Source organism: Protopterus annectens, chromosome 16.part0, assembly GCF_019279795.1.
Source record: "Protopterus annectens isolate FY-2018-M chromosome 16.part0, PAN1.0, whole genome shotgun sequence".
Lineage (NCBI taxonomy): Eukaryota > Metazoa > Chordata > Ceratodontiformes > Protopteridae > Protopterus > Protopterus annectens.
In genome coordinates, this window is record NC_056750.1 from 798,349,279 (window position 1) to 798,370,651 (window position 21,373).

Here is a 21,373-nt window from a genome sequence, read left to right on the forward strand (position 1 = left end):
CTGTACCACCGTGGCTATTTTTTTACCTCCAGAAGACTTTGTTAAATTCATTTATTTTATGGACTCATACTGCAGATTTTCTGCAGTTTATTTTTTATAGACTGGATAAAACTCCTTTTAACTGAAAAAAGGGGTTATTTCTGTTTTCTTTCTGAACGTGATGTGCATTTTTAATCTTTGTAGCTTCATCTTGTTCTATAGTCTGTCTTCCTTTCACATTACAGTGATTAATATGTGGTACATTTTATATACAATTATTAATTTAAAAGATGCAGTTACAGTTTGCTTAGGTGACTTGGTCAAATGTATGGTAATATGCTGTAACTTCTGCATTATAAGGAGCAGCAATGTTGATGGCTGAATGGTGCATACAGCAACATTTGGTGAAGTAATATATAAATAAGAAACAAAATAAAGCTAATTTTCAAGTCAGTGCAGAAAATTTGGAAGCATTTGAAGGGATTAGTGTCTGCTTATATAGATAGGTGCAATGTGTGTTTTAGAGCAAAAGTTTGGTTATGGCAGAATGAACTAAATGACAAAAAAGCACAGACATGATTGAATATGTATAGTAATTTTAAAATGTCTGAGCATGTCAGACATATTAATGATTTTGATACTTCAACACCAAAAATAAGAGGAAAATGCCCCAGTAAACCACGGCAACAGTAAGAATTAACAGGGCACCCAGGAACGAAGTCAGCCAGATACGAAATCACAATGTTTAATAAATCCAAACACACAACAAAATAGAAATGCACATAAACACACTAACAATTATCACCGCATTTTCATCTTACTTCTGAAGACTTCATCAGATGCTCTGACACTAATCTTTACCCAATTTATACAGGTGTTATTTAACCTACAACCAATCACATATATAGATCAATCAAATCAATTAACTATATGAAATATACAAATACTTATAAAATCAGTTTAAAATATATCACTAAATAAAAACATAGCATTTAAGTATTGCTAAAATCAATTTAAAATCATATTTAGAGCTCCCTATAGTTTGGCAGCTATCAGTTTTAATAATGGTAAGAGGGAAATATTATCATTCAGGCCAGGGAAAAACATTAGCTTCTAGGGTAACTTGCCATAGGAATTCTTTATATACTATACTAGTATCCTATGCCCCCCCCCAATGTCCTTTGTAACTACTTCCAATACAAAAAATACAAATTTTGCATTTTTACAACTCTTGCTGTGTTTATATAAGGCATTATTATCATTACATGTAGAGATGTCATAGTCATCGTCTTCTACTTCTTTCGGCTTTTTCCCGGTTAGGGGTCACCACAGCAGATCACCTGTCCGCTCATGATTGGTAGTGGAGATTTACGGTGTCGAGTAATGTTCAAAAATTCTTTTCTTAAGCATCCTTTCTGTCTTTCCCCACAAAGAATGCTGTGCAAATGTCACACAATGCCAAATAAATTAAACCTTTAATGTTCCAATTTGAATACACCCTACCTTCTATTTTTCTATTTCTGTGCTTAATACTCCTCCTCATTTATACCATACATACACTGTGCACATGTCCCACATCTAAATGTGCCTTTCCTTTTACTATTTCTTGTACTTTTTTTCCCATTGTTACTTTCAAACATGTCCGTCAGATTTCTACCTTTCTTATAAATCACTTTAAAAGGTTTATTTTTATTGCTTTATTGCTTTTCTGCGTTTTAATGTATTATTCCTTTAAGGGTTAATTGGTTAGTTTTGGAGGGCTTTTTTAGAGATGTGATTGGATGTAATATGTACATGCTACTATTTAAACAGATTTTGGTCTAGTGATGGTTGTCTGATGAAACAATTTTTATTGCGAAAGCACTTGCAAATAAATCAACTGTATCTATTCATTTACTGCCTCTGAGGATTTCGATTTTGGATTGTCTCCTTTTCCTCTGCATAAGGGATTTTTATATATGTTTTTATAAGTAGTTGAATATTTCATATAGTTAATTGATTTATTGATTGATCTGTACATGTGATTGGTTGTAAGTTAAATAATACGTGTATAAATTGGGTAAAGATCAGTATCAGAGCATCTGATGAAGTCTTCAGAAGTAAGATGAAAATGCAGTGATAATTGTTAATGCGTTTGTGCAGTTTTATTTTTGTGTGTTTGGATTCATTAAATGTTGTGATTTCATATCTGGCTGACTTTGTTTGAGTGCCCTGTTGATTCTTGCTGATTTTGATACTTCCATAAGAAGATTAGGCAACTTATAATAAAGAGTATGGCTGCATTATGTAAAAATAGTACTCCAGATGATAAAATAAAATTGTACCACAAGTATTGCCAAATGTAACAGATAGTAAAACGTACAGACTGTTTAACATTTATCAAAGCCCTAGCACAACCACATGCTAAATATTTTAGGTTACATAACAGGAATCAAGTCAAACATAACAACAAAATAGAACTGCATGGTGTAGGGATAGTAGATGATTTGAATGTGGCATATTTTGCAAAACAAATTAGATTTCAGAGATAGTTTGATCCAAGAGTTAACATAAAATTTAACAGTACAGACAGAAATAATGGAAAAAAAACAGTGTGTCTGAGAAGTGGGATTTATGAGAATGTTTATTAACCACGTAAAAAAAAGCCATTTGTGCAATTTTACTTTATCCTTCTTTGATAATGTAGAGGTTTTAAATATATCACTCATACATCAAAACTTAAACTTAAAGATTCTAAAGGCTATGAATCTAGGTAATAAAAAATTTAATCATAAAGTTAAGAGACTTCAATCCAAACAGAAAGTGAATCCAAAAACAGACCAGCACAATGGTAGTTCGGCTAAAAAACATTTATTATTGAATAAACTTCCAAACCAAGAGTGTTATATCTTGATTGGCAGGCAAACCGGTTTCGGCTATAAAAAGCCTTCTTCAGTGCTAAACCACAAATGATCAACAGTTAAGCTGCTCCAACATCCTGGTATTATATAGAAAAATATTTAAAGGCATATTGCTGAAAAAATGAATAAATTCCTTAAATGTATACACGTCATAAATACTAATATATTTATTTATTATCTATTATATCTTGATATCATGATAACAAAAATTGACGTGTATAAATCAATCAACAATATGCATAAAGAGGTAGGCTGACATGTTATTCCATTTCATTTAATCCAGGTTTGAACAAAGCACCTAACCTGGTTATCCACATAGTTTCCATATTGTCAAGTTTATCATGCCAGCCTGCTTTGAAATTCCTGTGCATTTGGATCTTATCTATAATAATAAATTTAAAAAGTGCAATTGGATGGTTGATGGTATGTTTATACAGGGCATTGGAAAAACGATGGTTTCTAATGGCACTGAGGTGTTCACTGATCCTCAATTTGAATGGTCTGGACGTCTGACCAACATAAAAAGAGGAACAGGTACATGTGGCTAAATAAATGACCCAATCCGAACTACAGTTCCCAAAAATGTTAATCTTGTATACCTGAGTTGTATTTTTGCTTGATTCTACCAGACCTATGTGCTTTCTCATACCATAGGGGTCGCACTATACATTCTCGCTTCACTCATTACAAGAGATACACACCAGCCACAACAGTTCAAACTACTTTATTTGGGGACCCTTTGGTGGGATGCTTCCCCTGTGGACATTGTAGTGCCTGTGAACACATTCTTAAAACCGAGGAATTTTCAAGCAAAAATATGCCATTAGAAGCCACCATTTTTCCAATGCCCTGTATAAACATACCATCAACCATCCAAGTGCACTTTTTAAATTTATTATTATACATAAGATCCAAATGCACAGGAATTTCAAAGCAGGCTGGCATGATAAACTTGACAATATGGAAACTATGCAGATAACCAAGTTAGGTGCTTTGTTCAAACCTGGATTAAATGAAATGGAATAACATGTCAGCCTACCTCTTTATGCATATTGTTGATTGATTTATACACATGTCAATTGTTATTATCATGATATCAAGATATAATAGATAATAAATAAATATATTAGTATTTATGACATGTGTATACATTTAAGGAATTTATTCATTTTTTCAGCAATATGCCTTTAAATATTTTTCTATATAATACCAGGATGTTGGAGCTGCTCAACTGTTGATCATTTGTGGTTTAGCACTGAAGAAGGCTTTTTATAGCCGAAACCGGTTTGCCTGCCAATCAAGATATAACACTCTTGGTTTGGAAGTTTATTCAATAATAAATGTTTTTTAGCCGAACTACCATTGTGCTGGTCTGTTTTTGGATTCACTTTCTGCTTTGGTTTGGACCGTGCACTTAGTCCCTCGTGCGTGTGCATTTTGGTTTGTTCCTACTGTTTGCTCTTCATGCTGGGGATGCCTGGTATGTCGGCAACATCTTTTCTGCAGCTCCTATCTTACTTGGATTAATACGTGTCTGTTTGGTCTATTTTTGACTACATCGGTGATGTTATGCTGGTCTAGTTTTTGCAACTATCAAGATTTTGCGATTGTTTTGGGCCAACTTTCAGTTTTGGTCTAATCTGTATTTATATCAGGCATTGGGCCTACTGTGTGGACTACTTCCTTTTCAAGGGATTTGGAAAACGTAGTGGATTACTTCTGTGCTTATGCCAACATTTTGAACTCTGTTTTGTCGTTTGGATTTTGCGAGGGTTTACTACATTTTAATCCTCTCGGGTGCTGACTAAGGATTAATATATATTCATCTAACAGGTACTGTGGACTTAATATATATACATATATTTATTACCAGCTTTTCCATTTGATTACATCTATGGATATACCCATCGCGTTCTTGACTTTGGACCTAATGTCTTATTTTTGAATCTTTCATCATTCAGTTTAAGACCCAGTTTGGATTTATATCATAAATTGGCTGTTTTTGGTCGATTACAAGGGACATTTGTTCTGTTTGTTTATCAGTCAAGGACTTGGAACTGTATCTGTGTTTATGTATGATGCTACACTTTAGTGTCTTATTTTACACAATCTAGAATTGGCATTATGTATAGTTTGGAGGATGTTTTTCATCAGCTAAATTCTATGCTTAATTTAAGTAACTATTTTCATTTTTGTCATTGCTGTGAGACTAAATATCACATAACTAGGGCACATTAGTCTAAGGGACATTTGGAATTGTTTTGTGTTTGGTATCAGCTTGACAAGCATTTGCAACTGTATTCACGTGTATGTAAGGCGCTATAATTCAGTGTCTTAAATAACATCACTTAGTATTGTCACATTTTGGGGATTGTTTTCGTTTTATGGTTCCATTCAGCCTACTACCCTGATTTCTGTTAGTGCTGGGATTTGTTGGCACATCTAATGTGACAGACATTTTTGTACTTCTTTGTAGGTTTATTCAGACACACAAATTGGATTTCATGGTTATATTCCTAAGGATTTCCCCTAGTGATACATATGGTTTTCAGCTGTTGTACTCTGTTTAGTACTTATTCCGGCTCTCTTTTTTCAGCCCACTTAATATCTTTGGCAATAATTGTTTAACCATTTTTGACCCAAGTACAAGTTTTCTGAATATCATATTTGTATTTTATATATGATTTTGTACTGTTGATGCCATATTTGTGGAGTGTATATATATTTTTTTCATCAATATACTAGGTAAGCAGTCAAATTTATGCCCTTATATCTATACATATTGTCTCTACTAATATTTGGCTTTTTGGTCTATTCTCAACATTATATGGGACGAAAGTCCAGCAATATTATATACACACTAGTGTATATGCATTTGTTTGTGTCGGTATTTATTGGTGAATATATGGTAGCAGAGACGAAGTGTCGGCTTCCACAATTATATATGGGAAGAGTTATGGTCACACATGATATAAATAACAACTGTTTATTTACACAAGTGCATACCCTTGATATCCAATTTTTGGACCTTTAAAATTAGATTTAATAATTATCAGATTGTAGTGAGACGAAGTGTCAACTACTTCAGTATATTGGCATATATATTCTCTCTATATATAGTGGGGCATTTTGGTTGTGCTTATATATTTTTTTATTATTCGTTATGGAGGCAACTCTCCACAATAATTAGGGTCAACATAGGGTACAATCTCACATATATATATACAAACTTGCTTTTATATAATTCATAGCTATAGTAGATTATTTGCCTGTTTTGGGTTAAGAATTGTGCTGTGATATATTGCCCAAGAGTTATACCATGGATTTAAGTGGTATTCTGCAAGGACTATCGGCTGACAAAGATAACCTGGAAGCCTTTGGCTTCAACACTAGGGGTTCTACTAGTTTCAATAATGTTGAAGGGGATTCTAAACATAAATGTGGGTTAGTTTTCCAAAAACTGACTAGAAACATGAAATCTCTCAGGTCTAATATTTGGCACTTGAAACTATTTAAGGCCTATAAACTAAAAGATATAACACCTAGAGGTCTAAGGATCCATCTTCAACCCTTAGTAGCAAATATGGATGCCCAACTATCACAGGATTGGGCTCTAGCCCAACACCAGGCTTCAATGCTATTTGTAAATACCCTGATTGTCTATTATGAAAGGACCATTGAATCACAAATATCAGAAATTCATAAGGTGTGTCTTGAGGTCCAGATATTTGAAACTGAAGAATTTTTCAAAGAATATACTTCCAATTTAGCCAAACTGGAACAGTTGATTGAGAAAAACACATAAATTCAACAGGGATTTGTCGTATTACGACAAGGGCAAACCATTCGTTACATCCAAGAATGTCAGGTTCACAGAGTTAATAAAAGTAATCATGGTAGAAAAAGGCCCAGATCAATATTAAGAAGGACAGAATCTACCCTTAGTGGTACGTCTGAGGATGAAACTTCCTCTGCTACATACTATGATGTCCCTTCACACCAGGTGTCTCCTGCTGCCAAGAGAAAACAGTCAGACCCTTTAGACGCAAGACACACGGGGGGGGGGGGGCAGAAAGCATAGAAACAGAAATAGGAACATCCAGTTTACAGGTTCTATTACAACAGATTGTGAAACAGTGAACAATGTACACAATATTTCATCTTTTGAATTATCACCTGTACACAACCAAGTACTAAATAAAGGTCTTAATTTTGTTCCCACCTCCCCTGTTTCTGAATACAGTTTGTTAAAGGATGTTAATGATTTTTGTAGATTGGTTAATCTTAAAATATTTTTTTCAGACCATGACTCCACTCAAAGATCTACTGGCTTCAAATTTGGCAAATCAGATTTTAATCCAACCATGGATAAACATGTTTCTATTTTCAAGGAATGTGTCATCAAAGATTTACATTTTTCCACGACATACCAACCTACTACAAATAACCTCACTCAAGCAGAAAGATTTGCACTAACAGAACTTCAACGTAATCATGACATTGTTATTACTCCAGCTGACAAGGGGGGTGGTATTGTGGTTATGGATCACAGTAAATATAAAGCTGAGGCTTTCAGACAGTTGTCTGATGCTCGATTTTATATTAGTATGGCTATTGATCCTACACCTAATTTCAAGGCACAGATAGACTCTTTTTTGGATTTAGCGACAGAAGAAGGTATTATCAGTAAACAAATTTGTAAACAACTTAAAGTGGTGGAACCTATGCCTCAATATTTATATCTTCTTCCGAAAATACACAAACATCCCACTAACCCACCAGGTAGACCTATTGTCTCTGGGAGGGGTTCTCTTACTGAACCACTATCTGCTTTCCTGACTTATTACTTAAAACCCTTATTGCCTCATGTAAGATCCAGGATACAAGATACTACGCAATTCCTTAACATCATCCAAGATTCACAATTAGAAGCAGAATGGTGGTTATGTACCTTAGATGTTGCATCTCTTTACACTAGCATCCCCCATCAAGCTGGTATAGCTGCAATCTCCTATTGGTTGGACAAATCACAATTATATTCCACTGGTTTCAATAATTTTCTTGTCACCCTTACTGAGTATGTGTTGTGTAAAAATATTTTTTTTACTTTGATGGACAACCATATTGGCAGATCAAAGGTACGGCAATGGGGGCTTCTTTTGCCCCCATATATGCTGATTTATTTATGGGTTTCTTTGAACAATCATTCATATATGATGTACATCACAATCTATATATTAACGATTTGGACATCTGGAGAAGATATCTAGATGACTGTTGGATGGTGTGGCGTGGGGATAAGGCCCATGTGTTTGATTTTGTCAGGTACCTCAATAACAATCCCTGGGATATACAATTTACTCTGAATATAGAGTATCAAGAGATTGTTTTTTTGGATGTTGTTATTTCTAGACTGGAAGATCACACATTGGCTACTAGGGTACATAGGAAGTTCCCTCAGTATAATACATTGCTACATGCATCAAGCTCTCACCCCCGCCACATCATCCAAAACATTCCCAAATCCCAATTTCTACGTATGAAACGTATATGCTCATCAGAAGAACAACATCAAGTTTGTGTACTAGACCTGTCCAATAGGTTTATTAGTCGTGGTTATTCTAGATACCATATTTCACAAACTATTGACCAGACTAGGAAGATGGCACATTCCACTTTACTACAATACCAACATTCGAAGTCCGATGATACATCCAATTCTGTCCAGCCGATTAGGTTTGTAACCACTTTTGGCAATAATACATTTAGATTCAGGGAAATCATTAACAGACATTGGGACATTTTAAAGTCTCATGAACTCCTTAATGATATTTTACCAGACCAATGTGCTTTCTCATACCATAGGGGTTGCACTATACATTCTCGCTTCACTCATTACAAGAGATACACACCAGCCACAACAGTTCAAACTACTTTATTTGGGGACCCTTTGGTGGGATGCTTCCCCTGTGGACATTGTAGTGCCTGTGAACACATTCTTAAAACCAAGGAATTTTCAAGCAAAAATACAACTCAGGTATACAAGATTAACATTTTTGGGACCTGTAGTTTGGATTGGGTCATTTATTTAGCCACATGTACCTGTTCTTCTTTTTATGTTGGTCAGACGTCCAGACCATTCAAATTGAGGATCAGTGAACACCTCAGTGCCATTAGAAACCACCATTTTTCCAACGCCCTGTATAAACCTACCATCAACCATCCAACTGCACTTTTTAAATTTATTATTATAGATAAGATCCAAATGCACAGGAATTTCAAAGCAGGCTGGCATGATAAACTTGACAATATGGAAACTATGTGGATAACCAGGTTAGGTGCTTTGTTCAAACCTGGATTAAATGAAATGGAATAACATGTCAGCCTACCTCTTTATGCATATTGTTGATTGATTTATACACGTCATTTTTTGTTATCATGATATCAAGATATAATAGATAATAAGTAAATATATTGGTATTTATGACATGTGTATACATTTAAGGAATTTATTCATTTTTTCAGCAATATGCCTTTAAATATTTTTCTATATAATACCAGGATGTTGGAGCTGCTCAACTGTTGATCATTTGTGGTTTAGCACTGAAGAATGCTTTTTATAGCCGAAACCGGTTTGCCTGCCAATCAAGATATAACACTCTTGGTTTGGAAGTTTATTCAATAATAAATGGTTTTTAGCCGAACTACCACTGTGCTGGTCTGTTTTTGGATTCACTTTCTGCTTTGGTTTGGACTGTGCACTTAGTCCCTCGTGCGTGTGCGTTTTGGTTCAATCCAAACAGGCCATAAATGCTCACCTGACATCTAGTGGTCAAAATTAAAATGCAAGTTTATTCACCGGATTAAAAAAAATGATTCCCTTGTTATAATTAAATCATAAAGTTAAAATACTTCAATCCAAACAGGCCATAAATGCTCAAGTGACACCTAGTGGTCAAAATTAAAATAGGTTTACCAAATATTTTTTTTTATTTTCAGATTATAAGTCAGGTAGCATAAAGATGTACATCATAGTTAGCAATATAAATGTAAGGTTAAAAGAGAAGTAGGTCCCAGTAGACTTTTGTCAGGGACCTCAGGGGAAACTGTTAGATTAGAGTCTTCCATTTTAAAGTATTTATTAGACAGGCTAAAGGGTATAATAAATTGTGATTCATTTATACATAAAAGACAGTTAAGCAAAAAGAAAAATAACCTTGCTGGTCAAGCATGAGAGACAGTTTATTAGAAAGAAAAGATAAGCATAAAGTGTGCAAAAAATACAGAATGTTCTTTTCTCAAGGGAAAGATACAATCTTGTCAGCTACAGAAGTTTCCTTAATGGAATGTTAAATAAGGCACATACGAGACAAAGCCTGAGACCAAGGTTAAAAAAGTAAATAATGAAAATTACTGTACTGAAGCAATATAATATGTTGTGTTCAGGAAAGCAGTTCAGTTAAGGTTTGTTCGACCTGTTCCTTCAGAGAAGATTACAGACACTTGAACCCAAGTACAGAAGACGGGTCAAATAAAGACATTATTCAAGACAGTCAGAATATGATGTGCAGTAACTTTGAACACTAATTGTTTATCAGCACTATTATTAAGACATTATTCAGATGTTGTGAACATCTAATAAACCCTTATTAAATAAACTACAGTGTTTGGAGAATTCATTCTGAAAAGTGCACAAGACTTGGTCCATAAAGGAGAGACTGGCACCTGTTCAGCATCAGTTTGGGTAATTAACAGATAAAGACTTTCATTTTCAGTCTCATCACAGTGTTTCCAGCTAATTATGGTACAGTACAGTATTATCAATTTGTGGTGGTGGTGCTGCGGTAGCGTTGTCACCTCAGAGTAAGACGCTGTCCAGTTCGATTCTTAGCTAGAGCGTCTTCTGTGTGGAGACATGCATGAATGGGCGTACCTTCGTTGAAGGTTGTGCGTTAGGCCTTGCAAGCCGGTACATAAAAATCAACTTCCAATCATTAGCAGACTGGAGTTCCGCTGTGGTGACCCCTAACCGGGAAAAGCCGAAAGACACAAACAGTATTATCAATTTTTAAACACATTATAGTCTGTAGATGAATGTCTAGACTTGTTCCCAAGAAGTACCTTGAAAATGTCAGCTTTGGCACTATAATGTGCCAGATTGCCAAGTTACATTCTATTCTGTTTGTATTATGGTTGGTTATATGACTTACCTTTTGTGTGGGAAATGTTGTGCACATCCAGACTACATCTTTTCTGAGCTGTCATTAAACTGGTTATTTAAAAATATGCAATTCCTTAGAAAATGGAACATTTTGCCACTGTGAACGAGCCATGACTAAAATGTTTTGGATTGCCGTGGCAATATGGATTGTGTAAAACCATCCATTTTTATTGTAAACAATGCTGGCCTATAGTCTTGTAGTGTAATTCACAGTTGTGGCAGAGCTGTGTACTCCTGTGAGATTTTGAGCCTTAGTAATTTATTGTTACATGTTTTCCAAAAACAGTGTTAGTAATAAATTTCTGCATAGTCTGGTGCCTTAAACTGCAGTAGAAGGTCAACAGTGAGAGAATCATCTCTGCTCCCATTTGTGCTTTTATATTCTGCTTATCTTTTACCTGCTTAAAATTGCATTCTGTGCCTGCCCCATCCCCAGCTAACACATTAAGGTAAAATGTATCTGCCCCATCTCCTGCTAACACATTAAGGTAAAATGTTTCTGCAATATCGCCTGCTAACACATCAAGTCAAAGGTTTTGAAAGAGTTCCAGTATTGTCTTTATTTGATTGAATTGCTCTCTAGCTACCCTGATTGATTTACCAAACCCTCTCACCCTTATTCTTGCTGCTGTTTTATAAGGCCGTGTCTATGGCCTCCACTCCTTATGACATTCTTATTTTCAAAGCCCCCCTTTCATTGCTATTGACTGTTAAGCTATTTATGTGCTCCCCCCATTGTTTTCCATAGATCCATGATACTGACAGCCCATGCAGCAAACCAGTATGGATCGTGAGTTAAACCTCCTTTACTACATATTGTCTCCTGCTCATTTTCTAGGAGCTCAACAAAGTTTGGAGTTCTAGCCTGCATTCAAGAAGTGTTTTGCTTGTATCCAGTACCATCCAGGAAAAGTTAAGTACTTTTGATTGGTAAATCGCACTTAAGTTATTTTGAGTAATCACTACTATTTCCTGCTTTTGTGTGTGCATTTCACAGATATAGTTGTAAAAATAATAATAATAGATTTCCTCTCACTGTCTTGAAATTGCCTCCAGCAAGGGACTTCCAGCTAGTTGTTTAAGTGGTTTCTGGTGGCATTACAGTTGTGGGTTTCTTCTACTGTGTTTTTACATTAGGAGGACTGGGTTTATTCATTTTGTGGCAAGAGGTGTTTGCCTGGTCTGAGTTGTGAAATACATAAAAGGACTCCTAGTGTAGTCATTTTATTGGCCAGAGGCTCATTAGTTAGTTTTCTGTTTCTTCTGTGCTGCTATAAATTTTGCATGTTTGCATGGGTTAGCAGTGCCCTGTACAGTAGCACACACGTAGAAAGAATGGTTCATAAAACTGTACCCTATAAAGTAACAATATAGTGCAAATGCCTTGTGCTCCAACAAGCTTACAGCAGCTAGTTGGGAGTTAAGTGGCAAAATGTACAGATGTAGTTGAATTCAGTATTGTGTAAACATTAAAGTTAGTAGAATTTCATGCTGTTTAGAGTAATCTGCTCCAATAAAGCACCTTTAATAGCCTTCTAACCGCAATGCATAACCTCCTTGTTGCTCAGAATTCAAAGGACTGGACAGTATGGATAGGGAATTTCCTAACTTCTCTGTAGACATTTTGGTGGAGATGGGCATCTTGAGACAATGTAGCAGTTGTCTCATGTTTACAGACAATCACATAATCCTTAAAGAAACAAAGTACGTGAGAGGTGTACTTACGCAATGACACTGGGGGCTGAACTCTCATATACGAGTGCACATCAGGTTGTTGAAACCACACACAGAGACTAAGGTATGGCTAGGCATTTGGAAGTTATGTTTCTAAACAACAAAGATTGCCTACATCACCCATTATTAAAGCTATGCCTCAACAAACCCAAAGGCACCCAGAAAAAACACAACCTAACACCAGTCCATACCATCCAAAGGCACCCAGAAAAAACACAACCTAACACCAGTCCATACCTCTCAACTGCCCAGATTTTAGCAGAAAGTCCAGATTTTTACCTCATATTGTTGGTGTGTTACTCATAAAAAATTTGGTTTTCTGACAAATTTTTAGCAAATCAGTGAAAGCTGAGGTGAAAAAGTGACAGATGAGTTTCAGAGTTCATACCCTTCGTAAATTCATGTTGAGGGGCTTGGCTTGGATGCTGAAGGGGATAGAAGCATAATTCTTCAGCTCTGCTGTTCTTGACATATTTCTGACAGGCAATTTTATTCTTATGTTGTTCTATTTAGTTTTTTTATATAAAAGTTAATAATTTAAATGATTTCCTATGATAATATATAAAAATTATTTAGAAATACCCACATTTTCCTGTCAGAAAGCTACTTGAAATAATTTATCTAATTCAAGCAAGATGAGTCACTGTAAAACTAACACTCATGACACTGCATCAAAGAAGGAGCTTCAAATAGTTCTAACTAATATACAGGAGCAATCTCTGAAAATGGATAGTAAATTAGAAAAGGACATGAACAGATGTACCAAACAGGTGGAATTACTTTACGAGTCTCTTAGTCAACAAAAACTTCAAATTACTGGAATGGAAGAATCTTTAAATGATATTGAAAAAAGACAGGATGAACACACCACAGAATTTCTTTTAAAACAAAATACACCCCTCCTGGCCAAACTGCATGATCTGGAGAACAGATCACATAGAAATAATATCAGGATCATTGGACTTCCAGAGAAAATTGAAAGGAATAACGTATTAAGCTTTTTAATATCCTGGCTGCCTAATATACTGACTGAAGCAATGTCTTATGGAATTAAGAGAGCACACAGATCTCTCACAGTGACTCCTCCTGATAAACATTCCACACAGAGATCTGTAATTGTAAGACTTTTTTTCATCACTTGATAAAGAGATGATTCTCTAAACAGCATGATAAAAATCTCCCATCAGACTAGATGGGAAAATAATTAAGTTTGATAATGACTCCTCACCTACAGTTATTTCCAAAAGAAAATAATTTATGCCTATTATTAAAGAACTAAAAAAAGGCAAATCAAAGTCCACTTGCTCTTTCCAGCTAGACTAAAAGTATTTTTGCAGGATGAAACAAGAACTTTTGAAGTTGTAGACTCTGCATTTTCTTATTTAAAAGCAAAAAAAGTCATAGAGCAACCTGAAGAAATAGATTGGAGTATCAATTCAGTGAAAAGACTGACTGAGAGAAATGGCTGGAAAACACAAGAAAAGAAGAGGTTGAAAGAAAAATGGCTAATCTAAATCTTCATTGTGAAGGTTCAAGCACTATCCATATAATGTTTGATAAGTCTATGTTGCTTCTTCTCATTACATTGTATCTACCTGATATATCATTTCATCTGGAGAGAATTATAACTCCGCAATTAGATTACAAAACTGTTGCATTTTTCTACTCATGTTTCAGACTAAACTGTACCATCAAGTTAAAGGAGTAACAATGGGTATGCCCATTGCACATATGCAAATATTGTCACATATATGTGGGAGGAAAAGTATGTACTATCTACATGAAATCCATTTACAGACCATATCTGTTTCCATAAGTGATTTGTGGATGACTGGTTTGCCATATGGAAAGGGTATGTTACAGTCTTTCATGATTTTCTTGAGTATATAAATGCAACAACTTAATTTTGAAGTTTAAATATGAGATTTATTCTAGCAATATGACATTTCTTGATATATTATCACATAAGGATAGCACAGGTTACATTCAGACAGAATTATATAGAAAGACTGTTAAAAGAAATAACTGTTTACATTGTAGCAGCATGCTTACGCTTTTAGGAATATTGTCAAGAACCAGATGCAGAGGATAGTTAGGCTTAATACTATAGATGTTAATATGGTAGTGCAGTTGGATAATATGAGTAAAGATTTTATTGATTGAGGCTATTCTAAGAAGGAAATTATGGTAGAATGTGATTCTGTGAAACAACAGCAAAATAATAACAATGTTCCACCACTACTTAGTGACAATTATGAGTCAAATGTTGGCGTGAATACTAGCAGGAATGGCGTTATATGTATATTAACATTTAATAAGAATACTACAATGGTGAAGTGGATAATTAACCAACACTGGCCTATATTACAGGATATACCAGAGTTGAGACAGTTGGTAAAGCACCCACTTTTTGATTATAAGTGAAACTCTACACTTAAGCAAAAGCTTTGCTACAAAGAGCTACCTAAGTATTTTTTTAGTATCACTAGCAGTAAGCACGGCACATTTAAATGTAATGACTGTTTACTGTAAATATATATATATATATATATATATATATATATATATATATATATATATATATGTAGATAGATCTATTAAGCACCCTGTTACAAGGAAATATTTTTTTCTACATGCTTATGGGAACTGTAACACAAGTAATGTAATATATTTAGCTAAGTGCGAGTCGTGAAGGGTACTATGTGAGTATGACTAATAGGAAACTTAAGGACCATATAGCTGGTCATATGAGTGATATAAAGCGTAAACTTACTACTAATGCTTTATATAAACATATTTAGGAAAAAGTGAAACATAAGTTTAAATTTATGATTTTGAAGGTTGTCTATTTGCCCTTATGTGGGGAGATATAAAACTCTCTGTACTGCACCTGCAATGTTCATTGTATACATTAATTTTTGTATATGTGATTTTGTTTCCTCGGAGCTTATCTCCCCAGGCCTGTACTGAAAATGGACATATATCCAGTTAGACTAGCCCGGTCAACAAATGTAAAATAAATAAATAAATATAAAATTAATAACTGAAAATGAAATGAAATGGATTCTGAGAATAAAAGTCCATTTGCCACCAGGACTTAATGAGACTTTTACTTTAAAATCTTTACTTAAGTATTTAAGTGAGAGTGTATAATTGATGTCATGTGATTTTAATTTAGTATTTAAGTATCATACTACTCTTGTTTAAAGTATGTTTGCCTGATGAAGCTTTGTTGGTGAAAGTTGTAACTTGTGACTAATAGACATTCTTGTGTGTTTTCCATTGCTTCACTTTTTGTATATTGATAAAGATCTTATTAAGCTGGTTTCTTTATTTTGATGTAATGATCTCGTAGAATTTAGTGGTAGTTATTGTTTTGTCTCAATTTTGGGAAGTGAAACTTAGTGTGGTGCTTTTTCCTTTGTTTTATTACAAAGCATATTTTTAAAAGAAAAAAATGGAAAAAAAATCATGACATGGCTTATTTTGCTGACTATAGCTTAGTTCCTGTGTATTGTGGACTTTAGGCTATTACTATGGCATTTGCAGCAACTTGGGAATGTATTTTATTTACTGTGTCATGAATACTCAGGCAAGTGTTGGACAGTCGAGGAATTGTTTGCTTGAAAAGTGCTGCTGTCTGGGTTTTTCAAAGGATCTTGGCGGATAAGGTGAGTTTTTGTCCTAAAATTATTTATTTCCCCTGTACTTCTATGATGGATGGTTGTTTCGGCTTTGTTGTTTGAGTGGAGGTGAGGTTTGAGTGTGGGTGGTTATTGTGGATTTGCTTGTTCCGTTTGTCTGCGGTTGTTGGTCTGTGAATGGATGCCTTGATGTATTCTTTTAATGGTGTGGATTTCTTGATTTGTTGGGAAGTTATTGTTTTTTGTCGAGTGTGGATTCAACCTGGGCTGGGATGTGTTTGCACTGTGTTTGTGATTGGCTTTGATGTTTTTTTCTTTTTTTGTGTGTGCTTTGTCCAGTCTGGTTTGTGTGGAGCCGGGGTGGAAAGATAGTTTTATAATCTGATTGGTATGAGGTGCATCTGGAAATTGGGAGACTGATGTGTGAACTATAGCTCATTCGCTTTGTTGATTAGACGGGTCTTTTAAATAATGGCATCAGCTGATTTCAAAGAGATGCAAGATTTTTCTGACAGCTCGGGATGTTTTAATTATCTTCCCTGTTTTCCTGCCTTCACTTGGAAGTCCTGGTAAACTTTTACTTATGCGAGTGTTTCCTTGGTTATGATCTGCAAAAGATGTGATCAAGAAATGAGCATTACAGTCTGCTTTTCTAATTATAGATTGAAGACTTGCATTTCAAATTGGTTAACATTTAATGGACGACTTTTTTATAATGCAGATTGGCATCTGCTATATGCAAATATTTATTTTTAGGTTTTATGAGATAATAAAGCTTTTGGTCCCCAGTTCGTCCTAATAAAGTTTATTATTTAAAGTGTTACTGCACAACCAAGATTGTCTAATGCCATATACAAAGCAATGAATCCACACTATTTGATCTTGAAAAAGCATGCATTTCCAAATTTGTATTTTCAGTTTAACTCAGTGCAGTTTTCTTTAGTTACATTACTTGGTACATTGAAACCTTATTTGAAGGCTTATTTTTATGATAAATTCCCGTAACAGTTGCCCACATTGGAAAATAAGTAGCTTAAAGATTGCACAGTGTTGATGTTTTCCTTAGTTTTATTTTACTTACTGTTTTAAGTAATAAAAAGGATAATAAGCATAAAATATTGACTGGACTGGTAGTGGGTCTAATATTTGTGGTTTTGAATAAGTAGATGTTGAATCAAATGATAGGAAAAGTTTGATCATCAAAAGCATTTATATTTAAGAACTAGAAGGAAACACAGTAATATTGTTTTAACATTGTCATAGCAAGTGCTTGTTGAAATATGACAGGATATACATAAATAAATGTTTATCTGATAAATATATACCAATAAACACAGAAATTCTAAATGTGATGTTCCGTTTTGTGTCATAAAGCATATTTAGAGCTTCAAAGGTTAGACCCATACATTTAAACTTCAGATTCAACTGGGATAAAATGTATTTTATTATAATTACAGTTGTACTTTGTTTACTTACCTTAGCTACCCAATCAGCTATAGGGAATGTGACTTATTTTTGGTGATATTTCCTAATATTGCAGCAGATCCTTATAAAACCAGCTGATTTCTGTTTATCTTTGAAATTTGCAGTCAAAGCACAAGTTTATCTGTCATATAATAATTTTACTCATTTTAAAAAGAATTCCAGCATACATCACAAACATGAAAGATTTTAGAGAGTTTTTTGATAAAGATACAAATATACTTACATTTCAATAACACAAAGGACATATCAGAAGCTTATATATGGGATGCTGTAAAATCTTACCATTGTGAGAGAATTATAAATTGGTATTGTCAAAAAAGGAGACAATAGTATAAAGATTTAAAAGAATTACAAGAGAAAATTGATAAATTAAAACTAGAGCATCAAAAGAAAATCTCATTAAAAATGAATTACAAAACGGATATGCAGAAATTTTAAATCATAAAATCAAAATGAACATGGAAAAGATTAAATTAACTATTCAATAAATCCAAAAAACTTAAATAAAATAGGTTTTAGAACTAAAATGATAAAATCAAATCATATTAAGGAAATATATAGTGAGAACAAAAGGAAAAAAGTTTCAGCAATAGAAGATATTCTCTAGGAGTTCAGAACACATTATACAAAAATTAACCACATTAATCCAACAATGGACTCACAAGCAACAATGAAAAGATTTATTAATAAATACACTAAACACAGAATGACAAAGCTACATCTGGAAGCAATCAGTAAACCCATATTTATGATTGAACTTACTAATCAAATACATAAATAAAAATCTAATAAAGCCCCAGGCAATGATGGGATAAATATTTAATTACATACATTACAATCAGGTAAAGATTTAATAATGATTCTCCCTTCATGGAAGTATACACTAGTTTCCCCAATTCTTAAATCTGATAAATACCCAACAGAATGTATATCTTATAGACCTATATCATTGTTAAATGTTGATTATATATTATTCATGTCCATCATAGCAAATAGACTTCAACAGTTCCTTCCTTATTTAAGTGATAAAGATCAAACTGGTTTTATTAAGAATAGAAATACATTGATAATAAAGAATCTTAACCATACTTGATTATACTAACAATATAAAAGACCATTTGACATTGTTAAGCTTACATATTAACAGTGCATTTGATACTGTCCATTGGGACTACCTATTATTAGTGTTGTAGGAATGTAACTTTCCAGTAGGTTTCGAACAAGTTATAAATGACTGACATGAGCAATCTTTGGCTTACATAAAAATAGGTTCTTATATCTCACAATCAATAATTACTAGAGGTATGAAATAAGGTTGTCCCCTCTCCACGTTATTATTCATCTTAGTTATGGAACCTTTTGTAAATTATATAACACTAAATCCAGAAATTAAAGGAGTACAACTGGGGCATAACCTAAATTTAAAAATACTTTTATTTGCAGGTGATATTTTATTAACATTAACACCCTTAATTCCCTTTTTAAGGCTATTAAACATTTTCAATCTAAATTGGGTCTTACATTTAATGAAGATAAAGCAAACATTTTATGTTTCAATTCTAACCCAATTAACATACCACAACAATATTTTAAATGTTTAGCTAGTGATGACAAAATAAAATACTTAGGAATAATTTAACCAAAAACATTAAAGATATAATTAATATAAATTTCTGTAAAACTTTAGAAAACATTAAACTTATTAATAATTGGAATTTTTTACATTAGAAGAAGGATTTTCAATCATTAAAATGGTAATATTGCCTAAATATTATATATAATTCAATTTGTAGCACTTCCCATCCCTAAGCAGCATATAATAGACTTTTATACCTTAATACTTATATTTTGACATCCTAACAAGCCTGGATTAGCACTAATTCATCATCAATGCAGTTGGTCCAATGGAGGAATAGGTTTACCAGATTTAGAATCATATTCCATGTCAAGTATTATAAAAGCTGTCATTTTGTGGACTAATAAAAACTATTCTGCCAAGTGGAAAGATATACAAGAATATATGATTATGAAAAATAGTCACTTAAACTACAATTCGTATAACAGAATAATTAATAATACCTTTTTTCTGGTTATTAAGAGTATATACTAGGATATCAAAACACAACAAAAATGTAACCTATAATACAATGATAATTTCCAACTTCAAAAATGTAGTATATAGAGAACCTGAATACAATGTCTGTATCTTTTTAATCTCTCCTGTTGCATTAACACAAAATAATATTATTACATTTAACACATTTTCAATGGTAAATTTAAGGAAAAAAAATTATATATTGGTTTCACTTAATTTAGAAAGAAAAAATATTCACTTGATTATATATTAAGTAAATTTAACTTAAATAATGAAATGTGGATAGATCTACAGAATTGTAGGTATGCTATAAAAAGAAGATTATCCTTGATGTGCTGATGCTATCAATCCATCAAAATCCTCCTGAGAAGGATTGTTTATCTAGAATCTATAAAATTATTAAAAGTAGATCAGATTTTTGTAAAGATGACTATTGGGATTATTTTATTACTATAAATCATTTCCCAAGTGAAACTGAGAAATAAATTATACTTGCATCCTCTTTTGAAACCACAAGGTCACCAAGAGGGAGGTTATTTTCATGGAAATGTATGCATAAAGCTTTTATTACACTGCACAAAATAGAGCTGATGTCTGGGAAAAAGGTTGGCTGTTGGAGATGTGGTTTTGATGTTAGAGCTAATTGGCAACATATGATATGTGAATGCAATATAATTAAACCCTTCTGGAATACTGTTCATTCTTTCTTACAGGCTCTTTTTAATATTAATTTTTGTTTAAATAATTCATTGATTTTGTTTAATACACTAATTCATTTGTGTGTTAAGAAAGTTGATTATTTCCATCTTTGGTCTCTTCTAACAATTGCAAGAAAAGTGATAAGAAACTGGAAAAGCAATACTAGTCTGACAATGAAAGAATTTTGTAATATTGCAACTGAGACTTGTCATCTGGAAAGCTTAACAAAGAAAGAAAGAACCATTAGACAATTCTTCACTTAATTCCTGGATGAAACTCAACAGACTACTGAACAAAAGGACATTAAACTAGATGTAAATATAAAGTTATTAAATAATTGTTTTGTTTTAAATTGTAGACACCCTGTAAATAGTGGGTTTTGTTTGTTTTCTGTTTGTTTGGAGGCTTCTATCTACACATGCAATTCTCATTTATGAAATTGTATGTTATTCATTTATAATTTTAATACAAACATTTAAAAAAACGAAAATTCATGTTAATGTAAGACCTGTTATTCTGGCAACTTTCTACATTTGTAAAAGCAATCTTTAAAAATTGTCCATATTCTTGGTCCTTTGCCCCCCCCCCCCCGCCCTAGTATTTATGGCTTTGTCCA